Source organism: Pseudorca crassidens, chromosome 6 (assembly GCF_039906515.1).
Source record: "Pseudorca crassidens isolate mPseCra1 chromosome 6, mPseCra1.hap1, whole genome shotgun sequence".
In the NCBI taxonomy this organism is placed as follows: domain Eukaryota; kingdom Metazoa; phylum Chordata; class Mammalia; order Artiodactyla; family Delphinidae; genus Pseudorca; species Pseudorca crassidens.
The window spans coordinates 14,585,689-14,597,437 of NC_090301.1; the positions used below are offsets into that span (position 1 = coordinate 14,585,689).

The 11,749-nt window shown below is 37.2% G+C and overlaps 1 pseudogene; it reads left to right on the plus strand.

The window, feature by feature from the left end:
* Window positions 1–6,490: 6,490 nt before the first annotated feature.
* Window positions 6,491–7,207, plus strand: LOC137225754 (proteasome subunit alpha type-2 pseudogene; annotated as a pseudogene).
* Window positions 7,208–11,749: the final 4,542 nt, after the last annotated feature.

Consider the following 11,749-nt stretch of genomic DNA (forward strand, 5'->3'; position numbering starts at 1 on the left):
CTCTTGGGGGATCTCTATGGCTTTGTAGACCATACATGTCGATGACTCTTACATTTCTTTCTCTAGCCCTAGGGTCCAACTGCATATACAACTTTGTGCTTTACACCTTTACTTGAAGATCTGATTGGTATTTGAGTCTTCATATTCAAAGTGGAGCTCATGACTTTTGTTCCCAAATTGCTCTTTGCTTGTCTCCCTTAGGAGGGACCACCATTTGTAGTTATTTAAGCCAATGTCTAAGAGTCATCTTTGGTTTCCCTGGCCTCATTCTCTACATCCAATTCATGAGTAAGACTTTAAATTTATATCTTTATTTCCATCTCTCCATGTCCAATGTCAATACTCTAATGTAAACCATCGCCACTTCTCAATGGATTGACAGCAGTAGCTCTGAATTGGTCTCTCTTCTTTCATTTTTTAAAAAAAATTTATTTATTATTTATTTTTGGCTACGTTGGGTCTTCATTGCTGCGTGCAGCCTTCTCTACTTGCCATGAGCGGGGGCCACTCTTCATTGCAGTGCACGGGCTTTTCATTGTGGTGTCTTCTCTTGTTGCAGAGCACGGGCTCTAGGCACGCGGGCTTCAGTAGTTGTGTCACGTGGGCTCAGTAGTTGTGGCTCATGGGCTCTAGAGCTCAAGCTTAGTAGTTGTGGTGCACGGGCTTAGTTGCTCCGAGGCATGTGGGATCTTCCCGGACCAGGGCTCAAACCCATGTCCCCTGCATTGGCAGGCAGATTCTTAACAACTGCACCACCAGGGAAGCCCTCTTCTTTCATTCTTGACTCCTATAATCTATTCTCCACTGCGAAAGTTAATGTGAAACTCTAAAAATATTAACCAGATCTTTTTATCCCGGTTCTTGTTTTAAAATGTCCACTGGCTTCCCATTGTTTTTCAGGTGACATTCAAACCTCCCATCATGGCAGCAGGGTCTTACATGATCTGGTTTATCTCCCTCCTCTTTCATCTTCTTGCTCTGGCTTCCTTTAGTCCTCCCATGCACCAATCTTGACCTACCTTAAGATCTTTGCACCTGCTATTTCCTCTGCTGGGAATCTTTCCCCTTTTCACAGAGCTGTCTCTTTTCCATGTTTTAAGTATCAGTTCTAAGGCCCCTTCCTCAAGAAGTCATCTCTGAATACTCTTTCTAAATCAGTGTTCCCCTGCCCACCCTTAATCCCTATTCATCACATCACTCAGTTTAATTGCTTTGTAAAACTAATCACAAATGGCAATTATCCAGCTTATTCATTTACTTGTTTATTGAATTTCCACCACCTCCCTGCCTCTTTCCAAGTAGGTTGTAAGCTCTAGGTGAGCAAATGACTTGTCTGTCTTCAAAGAGGCAGTATGGAGCTCTCACATCCTGGAGACAGATTTCTTGCATTCCAAGTCCAGCCTTGCCACTTTCTAGGTATGTGGCCCTGGAGAAATTATTTAACCTCTCTGTCCTCCATTGCTAAATGGTGGCCACAAAAGTTCCTGCCTCATAAAATTGTTCTGAAGAGCTCACAACTCATAAGATATCCCTGGTCCAAGAGTACATCCTCAGCAAATGTTAGCTGTCTTTATTGTTAATCACATACTTGCTTAACACGTATTTGCTAAATGAACAATACATTAACTTTATGTATTCAAGGAAGACTTCTGCTATGTCACAGAATTTAGAATACGCATCGCAAGGGGTTCTCGCCTGGGGGCTGAGAGTACAGTTCTGTCATCCTCGGAAGCTGTTTGGAAGCAGGCTGGGAGAGCTGCAGCTGTGGAGAGAGGTGGGAGTTGGCATGTTGAAATGGAAAATGATAATAATAGAAGCCCAAGTTTATTTAGTACTTATTCTGTGCTAAGTACTGTGACCCATTTTTCTATTTTTTCCCTCAAAATGACGGATGCATCACTGTGACGTTATATTATGAAGCACTTCTTACGGCTCCTATTACACCAACCTTCTGCAGAAGGTTCATACAGTCCATTCCCCTACCCAAATACTCTGCTCATCCTCTACCCCATGCCTAGTTACCAGCCATCTTCAACTCTCAAGCACAATGCCATTTCCTCAGGGAAGCCTCATCTGACCTTGATGGAATGCTCCAGATCTCCCTGTAATATGTGCTCATCACGACACCTACCTTTCCTTTCTAGCATGCTCCAAACTTACATTAATTTACATGATTATTTAATTAACCTTCTGACTCGATTCTATACTTTGTGAGGTCAGGTTTCTGTCTTGTTTTTCTCACCATTTTATCCCCAGAGTCCAGCAACACCCCTTCCCAGTGGTTGGCACACAGGATATACTTACTGAATAAGAAGTGGGTATCAGTACTGCAGCAGAATGAACGCCCCTCTCAAACCTAACTGTGACTCTTATTTGAAGACTGAAAAATGCAAAAGCCAGTTTTATTTGAATTGAATTTTTATGCTTATCAACTCCTATGCTTCTCATTTCTTTCCCAACAGAACTTAACCCAAGATAATGATGAAAAACAAAATTTGTCTTAAGCTCTAAAAGAAAAGAGAAGTCACAGAAAGAAGGAAATTGAAGAGAGATAGCAGAGGGGAGTGAAAGATGAAACCAGGACACTTTCTAGCATCTTTAATTTTTTATTCTATTGAGAATATTTAAGAAAAAATGATAAATAATTGTATTTTCCTCTTTGCAGCTAAAAAGACACAGTCTCAACTGAATCTTATACAGAGTTATCTGTGCATTCATTATAACTCCTCTAGAAGAAAAGCTTGATTTTCTTTAAAATTTTAAGTTCTGCTGACAGCATGAAACATATAAATGAAAAAATAGCACCGGTCCAATTAACATTATTTCTTGTTTTGTTTTGTTTTGTTTTGTTTTTTGTTTACGGTACGCGGGCCTCTCACTGTTGTGGCCTCTCCCGTTGCGGAGCACAGGCTCCGGATGCGCAGGCTTAGCGGCCATGGCTCACGGGCCCAGCCGCTCCGCGGCATGTGGGATCTTCCCGGACCGGGGCACGAACCTGTGTCCCCTACATCGGCAGGCGGACTCTCAACCACTGCGTCACCAGGGAAGCCCCAACATTATTTCTTAAGAGTCTGGCTCAACAAAAAAATACTCAAACTCAAAAGAAAGAATAATCAAAGAATAATCAAATAATCAAAGAATAATCAATAACAATATTTTTTATCATTTGATAACAAAGGTCATTCAGTACTTTATTATTCCCATTAAAATAAGAATTACTTTAATTCATTGTGAACCACATAAATGGTTTTGATCGTTCATGCCAGTGATTTCCACTAGGGCTGATGGAATTCAGAGCAAAACACCCAATATCACAATGATGGCAAAAGTGAGGAAATGCCAAAAAGAAACTTGTTTACTCACTCAAGTGACAGTTTATGAGAAGGAGAAATGCTTCTGAGGGGAGAGATCAGATGGTACCTCTAGGAGGAGTTCAGAGGGAAACATGACAGGTTTGAATTCAAAGACAGTTCGTAAGACATTGATCAAGTCCAATTGGGAAGAGACCTATTTCAAATGTAAAGCCAAGTCTCTTGTTTGGAATTTGAATTTTTTCTAGCCTTTAACAAATTAATATTTTAAGCAACAATAAGATTTTCAGAAGGGCATATGAAAGTTATATTTGCCATTTGGGATTAGATGTAAGACCAATAAACTGAAATTACATTATTGATGAAGTTACTGGAAGATCTTCTAATATGAATTGAAGCCAAAAAAGAGACATTTAGATGAGAAAATTCTTTCTGAACCAGTGTCCAAGCTGAAAAATATGGAGGGAAATGGCAGAGGAGAGTACCAGGAAAAAAATAAAATGAATCAAAATGAAGAACTTCAGAATAGGTGGGGAGTCTAGAATTCACCTTTTTAATTTTTCAAAAGTTTTTTTTTCTTTTTATTTTAATTTATACAAGCAATTTATAAACTTTCTATATTTCTTCTACAGCAATATATCTCTTTGAACTCTCTATCTAATGAGTCAGTTTTGGAAAACTATTTTCCTACATAATTATCCATTTCATCTAATTTTTCAAATGTATTTGTATAGAGGTCTGCAAATTAATCTTATTTTAAAAGTCTTCTATTTCAGTGATTATTTCCCCCCAATGCATTAATTTTGTGTATTTGTGCTTTCTCCTACAATTAAGTTAGTGTTCTATTCATTTTGTTACTGTTTAAAAATTAATATTTTGTCTTACTAATTAGATATGCTGCTTTTCTGTCATCTCCCTCATTATTTCTGTTTTTATAGTTATTATTTATTTCCTTATCTTATATTTTGGTTTATTTATTTATTTTAAAGCTTTTAAAAATTTATTTATTTCATTTAATTTATTTTTGGCTGTGTTGGAACTTTGTTGCAGTGCGTAGGTTCTCTCTAGTTGTGGCGAGCAAGGGCTACTCTTTGTTGCGGTGCGCAGGCTTCTCATTGCAGTGGCTTCTCTTGTTGCAGAGCACAGACTCTAGATGTGCAGGCTTCAGTAGTTGTGGCTCACGGGCTCAGTAGTTGTGGTGCATGGGCTTAGTCACTCTGTGGCATGTGGGATCTTCCCAGAGCAGGGCTTGAACCTGTATTCCCTGCATTGGCAGGCGGATTCTTAACCACTGCACCACCAGGGAAGCCCATTGTTTATTTTTTGTTGTAGTGGTGGTGGGTTTTTTTGGCTTTTATGAGTTGGGAGTTTAGCTTTAAAAAAATATTTTCTTGTATTGATAAAGTATTTAAGGCTTCGAATTTTCCTCTCTTAACAGATTTAAATTTATCCCACAGATTCTGAATTCTAGTGTTTCAACCAATTATAAAGATTAATGAGGAACGGTGAGTCTTTGGCTTCTCTTACCTATATATTAGGCTCTATGTCAAAATCTCTCAAGCACTCAGTTTTGCTATCATAATTCTTTAATAATATGGCTTGTAATACTGATTTCAGTGTACAGACATTAGAAAGTTTAATAGATTTTTGGAGGTTTTATGAATGATAAGTAGGCTCATTGGTCATGTCTTAGAGAATAATAAATATCTGAGTCAAAAATAATATAATAATTTTTAGAAGTTCTGTTATTTCAGTTATAAAGCTCTTTGTACTTAATAGCTATTTGATAGCAGTGTTTTTCAATTGAAAAATTTTAAAACAAACTTTTTGTTTTGGAATGATTTCATATTTACAGAACTGTTGCAAAGATAATACAGAGTTCCCACATAGTCTTCAACCAATTTCCTCTGTTGTTAATATCTTAGGTTATCATGGTACATCTGTCAAAACTGAGAACCAATATTGGTACACTGTACTGTGAACTATACTCCAGACTGTATTTGGATTTTTCAATTTTCCATTAATGTTCTTTCTGTTCCAAGATCCAATCCAGGGGATCACATTACATTTAGTTGTCATATCTCCTTAGTCTCCTCTGGCCTGTGCCAGTTAAATAGCAGCTTTCAAATTTCCAGGAGGAAGGGTCTTTCAGCTTTTTAAAAAATACTTTATTAATAATTACTGGTTTTATTGCATTGTCATCAGAGAGTTATTTTTCTGTCTTATGCAACTTACTATTGTTTCCCCTGTGACCTAATATTTGATCACTTTTGTAAATAGACTATGTGTTCCTGAGAAGAAAATATGCTTTCTATTACCAGGGTTACAGTTCAGTATAGGTCTGTAAGAGCTATCTTATTAAATATGTTATTTAGGTCTTCTATATATTTATTTATTGTCTATTGATTTATCTTGTACTGAGAGTGGAAATCTATTATTAGTATGTTTCCTTTTCTCTTTGCATCTCCTGTGGTTTTGCTTAATAAAACTAGCTTCGACCTTACTTAGTGCTTTGATGCTCAGAGATGTTTGATCTTTTTTGTGAATTTTAAAACAGTATTTATATGGACCTTAGTTATCTTTAATGACTTTTGGCTTGAATTCTATTTATTTGAGACATCAGAATCTGAAAACTTGCTTTCTTATTATTTATATTTTCCTAGTATATTTTTGCTCATTTCATTTAAACCTCTGAATCGCTTTGTTTTACATGTGTCCCTTGAATACAGCATAAAGTTAGATCTTGCTCTGTGAATATAATTGAGATTTATTTCTTTTAATAGGTGAGTTAAGTCCACTTATTGATGGGTTTTTGTGTTTGGTCTTAACTTTTTCAAATTATTTTCTATATACTGTACTGTTTTCCATGTTTCTTTATGTGATGTGTTTTTTTTCTTTAATTTTATTTTCCTTTTGATATTTAGGAAGGTTTTACTTTTCTAGTAGTTACTTTTGCACTGTTATCTTTTTGAAAGGCCTCCATTCCTCTGTTTTATTATTTAATCTTCACTATCTGGTTTGGGAGTTTTTAATGTTATCCTTTGATACCCACCAACTGCCTACTCAACAATCAGTGAACTCACTCTGCTTTCCTCACTGATGAGTGGGCATGTGAGTTGTTTCTAGTTTTTGGCAATTATGAATAAAGCTGCTATAAACGACAAAAAAGGGATCTCCAGGTAAAGATGGTGGGGCACATTTATAGCTTTTCGCTGACCGCATTCAGCCTGTATCTAAAACTTGTCCAGATTGAATATGCTTTGTCTGCTGTAGCTGGAGGAGCCGCTTCAGTGGGAATTATAGATGCAAATGGTGTGGTATCAGCAACTGAGAAGAAACAGAAATCCATTCTGTAAGATGAGTGAAGCGTGCACAAAGTGGAAGTGATGACCAAGCGTAGAGGTTTGGTGTACGGTGGCATAAGTCCAGACCTCAGAGTGCCGGTGCACAGAGCTGGAAAACTACTTCAGCAATCTATCTTGTTTACCGAGAACCCATTCTCACAACTCTGCTAGTACAGAGCTTAACTTCTGTGATGCAAGAATACACCCAGTCAGGTGGTGTGCCTCCACTTGGAGGTTTTTTTTTTTTTAACTATTTGTGGTTGGAATGAGGGATGACCATATTTATTTCAGTCAGATCCATCTGGACCTTACTTTGCCTGGAAAGTCACATCAATGGGAAAGAACTATGTGAATAGGAAATCTTTCCTTGAGAAAAGACATAACCAAGATCTGGAACTTGAAGATGCCACTCATACAGTCAAATTAATCCTAAAGGAAAGTTTGGAAGGGCGAAGGACAGAAGATTACATAGAAGTTGGAATCTTCAGTGAAGCCAGGTTTACAAGTCTTACTCCAGCTGAAGTTAAGGATTACTTAGCTGCCCTAGCATAATAATAAAGTGACTGAAAAATCCAGAATTTCAGACAATCTATCTACTTAAACATATCTAAATTATACTTTGTCTTGTCAACTTTTTGCATACTTATTTCTACATAGTTTAATGGACTGATATTTTTAAAATGACACGTAAATCATAAAAAATTGTTTAAAAAAAGTGCCCCACACCCTTTTATACCTCCATTCTTTCCTCAAAGGTCTTCCCACTGATTAGAGAACACCTCTGCCATAGTGTGTGACTCCTACTTTTTGTTCAAAACTCAGCTCTGAAGGAAACTCATTTATGAAATTTTCCTGGAACTCCCCCCAAGCTGGGTTAGGTGTCCCTCTTATATTCAGCCCTGTAGCACAAAATTTGAAGCCTCCCAATAAATCTAATCACAAATTAATTCCCAGCTTTGTCTCTCACTATGGTCCATCATAGGTTTATAGGCAGGTTTGCATAGTGGTTAAGAGAGAGGACTCTGATATCAGACTGCTAGGATTAAAATTCTGGTTCTACTATTTCTAATTATGTGACCTTGGGAGAATTTCCTAATTCTGAGTCTCTTTCTTTTTAAAAAATTAATTAATTAATAATTAATTAGTAATTTTTGACTGTGTTGGGTCTTTGTTGCTGCACGTAGGCTTTCTCTAGTTGAGACGAGCAGGGGCTACTCTTCATTGCGGTGCCCAGGCTTCTCATTGCGGTGCCCAGGCTTCTCATTGCGGTGACTTCTCTTACTGCGGAGCAAAGGCTCTAGGTGTGCGGGCTTCAGTAGTTGTGGCGTGTGGGCTCAGTAGTTGTGGCTCGTGGGCTCTAGAGCACAGGCTCAGTAGTTGTGGCACATGCACTAAGTTGCTCCACGGCGTGTGGGATCTTCCTGGACCAGGGCTCGAACCCTTGTCCCCTGCATTGGCAGGCAGATTCTTAACCACTGTGCCACCAGGGAAGTCCCTGAGCCTCTTTCTTTGTAGGAAATATGGAGAGTTTAATATCACCAACCTCCAGATAAAATCAGGTGCCATGATAATGAGGTAATTCTCTTACTAAGTTGTCTCACACTTACTAAGCACTCTCTACCTATTAGCCGTAATGTTACTATTAGTGATGGTTGGCAATAGTCTATCTCATGCTGGACTTTGCTTGTTTTTCCTAAAGTCTGATTGACACTGGAAGCCCCAAACCTGCAGTTTGAGAACTTTCTACCATGTTAAAAGTTCAACCTAGAATTAAGTCCACAGGGAAGAAGGAAGTCAAGATATGTATAGTAATACAGGGGCAAAGACAGTGGACTCAATCTGTGAAAATATATCAAGAGTGGGTTAGAGCTCAGAAAGAAATGCTTTGTAAGGCTTATTCTAATGGTGGAGAGAAGATCAGTCTGGCCAGAGTAGACATTTGCATCAACGAGTGGTATTTCAAGTTATCCTTAGAAGAGGCTTTGGATTAGATTATACTGAGATTTATTTTAAGGGACTAAAAATCATCAGAATTTATTATTTTATTTCATACACCAAATTATAGATATAATATATTATATGTATTTTATGTTTCAATTAAGGAAAAAACCTTAGGTGATTCACATACTTTGATGAATTTTCTTTCTCCTTATGCCAAGCATTTGTAAAATAAAATGGTTGTATGGGATGATTACTAAGGCAGTCTATAGTCTTTCAAGATTACCTCTACCTCTGACATTCTATGACATTTCAAAAAATTCTCTTTTCCTAAGAAGATTTCTACGGTAGAGAAGGAATTGTAAGATAGCAACAATCTTCTTAACGTGCTTTCCTCAATGGAGGGTCATTTAGAGTTTAATAGGATTAATTTGGCTGACATGTTCAATTTTAAAAGGAATCTCTGTTCTTGTGCCAGCCAGTATGGATTTTGACAGGCTAAAAGCTCAGATCCTGCCAGTTTCTCCCAAGAGTATGTCCCCTTAAGCCGTGGCTCTGGCCGAAAGCTGCTTGCAGACACTGGTTGTGGAGCTGATGAATAGATGGTTGGACGAAATGTTCTGCTCCTGGGATCCCATATGGAGCAAGTCCCCCTTGACCTCCAGGCTATCCTAGCCCAGTCTCTGGGACCCTCTTCCTAATCTGTGCTAATAGGATAAACAGATTTAGAGGGGAAGAGAGTTCCTCCACCACAGGCCTCCTGCACAATTGAAGATGGATTTCATACTCAGAAAGTGCATCCCAAAATGCAATGGAAAAATTTCCAGTTATGTTGGCAGCCTTGGCAGCCCCATAAATTCTCCTCTCCCTCTCCAGCTCTTCTCTTTCTGTATCTTCAGGATCATGGAAGAATAGCTTTCTATTGGCGGTACTGGCGTTTTCAGCAGCAACGGTTCTTTTATCTTCTTCCAGGTCTGGCAGGGACACTTTTAAACTCCAGCTGCTTTAAAATTTTTGCATCTTATTTAAAATGGATAACCAACAAGGACCTATACTGTACTCTGCTCAATATTATGTAACAACCTAAATGGAAAAAGAATAGATACATGTATACGTATAACTGAATCACTTTGCTGTACACCTGAAACTATCACAACATTGTTAATCAACTATATTCCAATATAACATAAAAAGTTAAAAAAATTTGTTTGTATCTTATGCTTCTTCTTCTGGATAGGAGTGACCTTAGCGACTGAGAGCAGGGAAGCGATAAATAATTAGGGCCAACCCAGCAGAAGCTGAACCCACTGGGATATAGGATAGATTGGTCCCCTAACACAAGAAAATATTGCCAATTAGCTAGATAGATTCCATCTTTATCTTTCCTCTAAAGCTGAGGGTGAATATAACAGAAGAAAACAGGTATTGATCCATGGAACAAATTTCTATGACTAACGTGTTTTGGCACGTTGAACTTAATTGATTGGAGAGGACTTGTCCTGGAGTAAAGGCATGGTGATGCCGTCAGGTTACCTTATGACCTGAGTACCTGACCCTGGAAGGCAACACTTGTATTGGTTAAGACTTATACTTTGACTTGGCTTCAGTCTAGGCCTACTGTACATAGATGCGTTACCTGGACAAGTTACTTAATTTCTCTCTATATTAGTCTTCTCTAAAGTTAGGGTAATAATAATGTTTCCCTCATAGAGTTGTAGTAAGATTAGATGAATTAATTTAAATGCTCAATACATACCAGTTAATTTAAGGCCTGGACAATATCTTTTTCACCTCTGTATTCTTTATCCCCAAATCCAGGTTTCTTGGTGAAAAGTGACATATTCTGTATCCTGAATTAGATTGGAGGCAGGGGCAAGGGAAATAAAAGGTTAGTTTAGAGATACTTTGCAATTAAAAAATAGTCAGGACATGGTCAATCCTTTTATGAGAGGTAAGAGGAAACCAAGCCTCCTTTTTAAGTTTGGAACTTCAGAGACAATGAAAATGGTGATACTAGGGAGTGAGAAGTTAGGAGAGAAAACGTTTCAAGACAGAAGATGACTTTAACTGCTGATACATAGATACTGAGGCATTGTCAGCGCACTGAGAACAAATGTCCAGCAGGCAAATGCAAGAACTGGGAAAATATATTTTTTTTGTTTACCTCTAGAAACTAGGAAAAGATTCTGAATATAATATGATTTTGATGACTTTATTTTGGATAGTTTTGCTCAAGATTTTAAATAGTACATAATTTCCTTCTTCTGTCCACCAGCATTTGAATGCATTTTTAACTTAATTTTTTAATTACACTTTGTTTTTTTGGAGGAATTGTACATTATAATTCTTTTCCAGGGGGTATAAATTTTATTGTTTTCCTCTAAGAATTTTACTCTTATCTGAACATGTTTCGATCTTTATTTTAACTTTAATGTCAGCAGAGTCAATGTATAAAGTACATATTCTGGGACCTAGGAGTTCTAACTACACAGGAGTGTGTTCATTATTTATCATTGATTCACAACTCAGAAATCTCTTTAAAAGAAAGTCCATTAGGAAATGTCTCCCTTTCAAAAGAGATGTTCTGAGAATAATCCTATTAGGCTAGAAGCTTGCTAAGCTTATTAACTCCAGACACATTTCTCTATAAAGGGGAGAAAAAAATGCAAATAGAATGAATGTGACAAGTAAGTGTTGATAGAAAACATATATTTAATTTCAGAAAATAATAACTATTATGTTCAAATGTCAGTTTCATGCCAGGACAAATTTGATGACCTTGTAAGATCTAAGCTCGATAACATTTAGATGAAAAGTGAAAAATCCTGTCTATCTTCAAATATTTGGATCAATGTGGTTCTTTAAATAGTCAATATGTATTTTTAAATTTAAGAGAAAAATAATCTCTTACATATTTGCATATATTTTTCAATTTTAATACTCTTCATTTCTTCCTGAAGATTTAGGTTTCCATTCCCTTCAGCCTGAAGAACTTTACCATTTTTGTCAGTGTAGGTCTGCAGGCCATGAAATCTTAGTTTTCTCTTATTTGAAAATGTCCGTATTTGATCTTGATTTTTGAGGGATAATTTTGCTGGAGATACAATTTTGCATTCACTATTTAAAAAAACATTTCAGCACTTTAAAAATCATTGT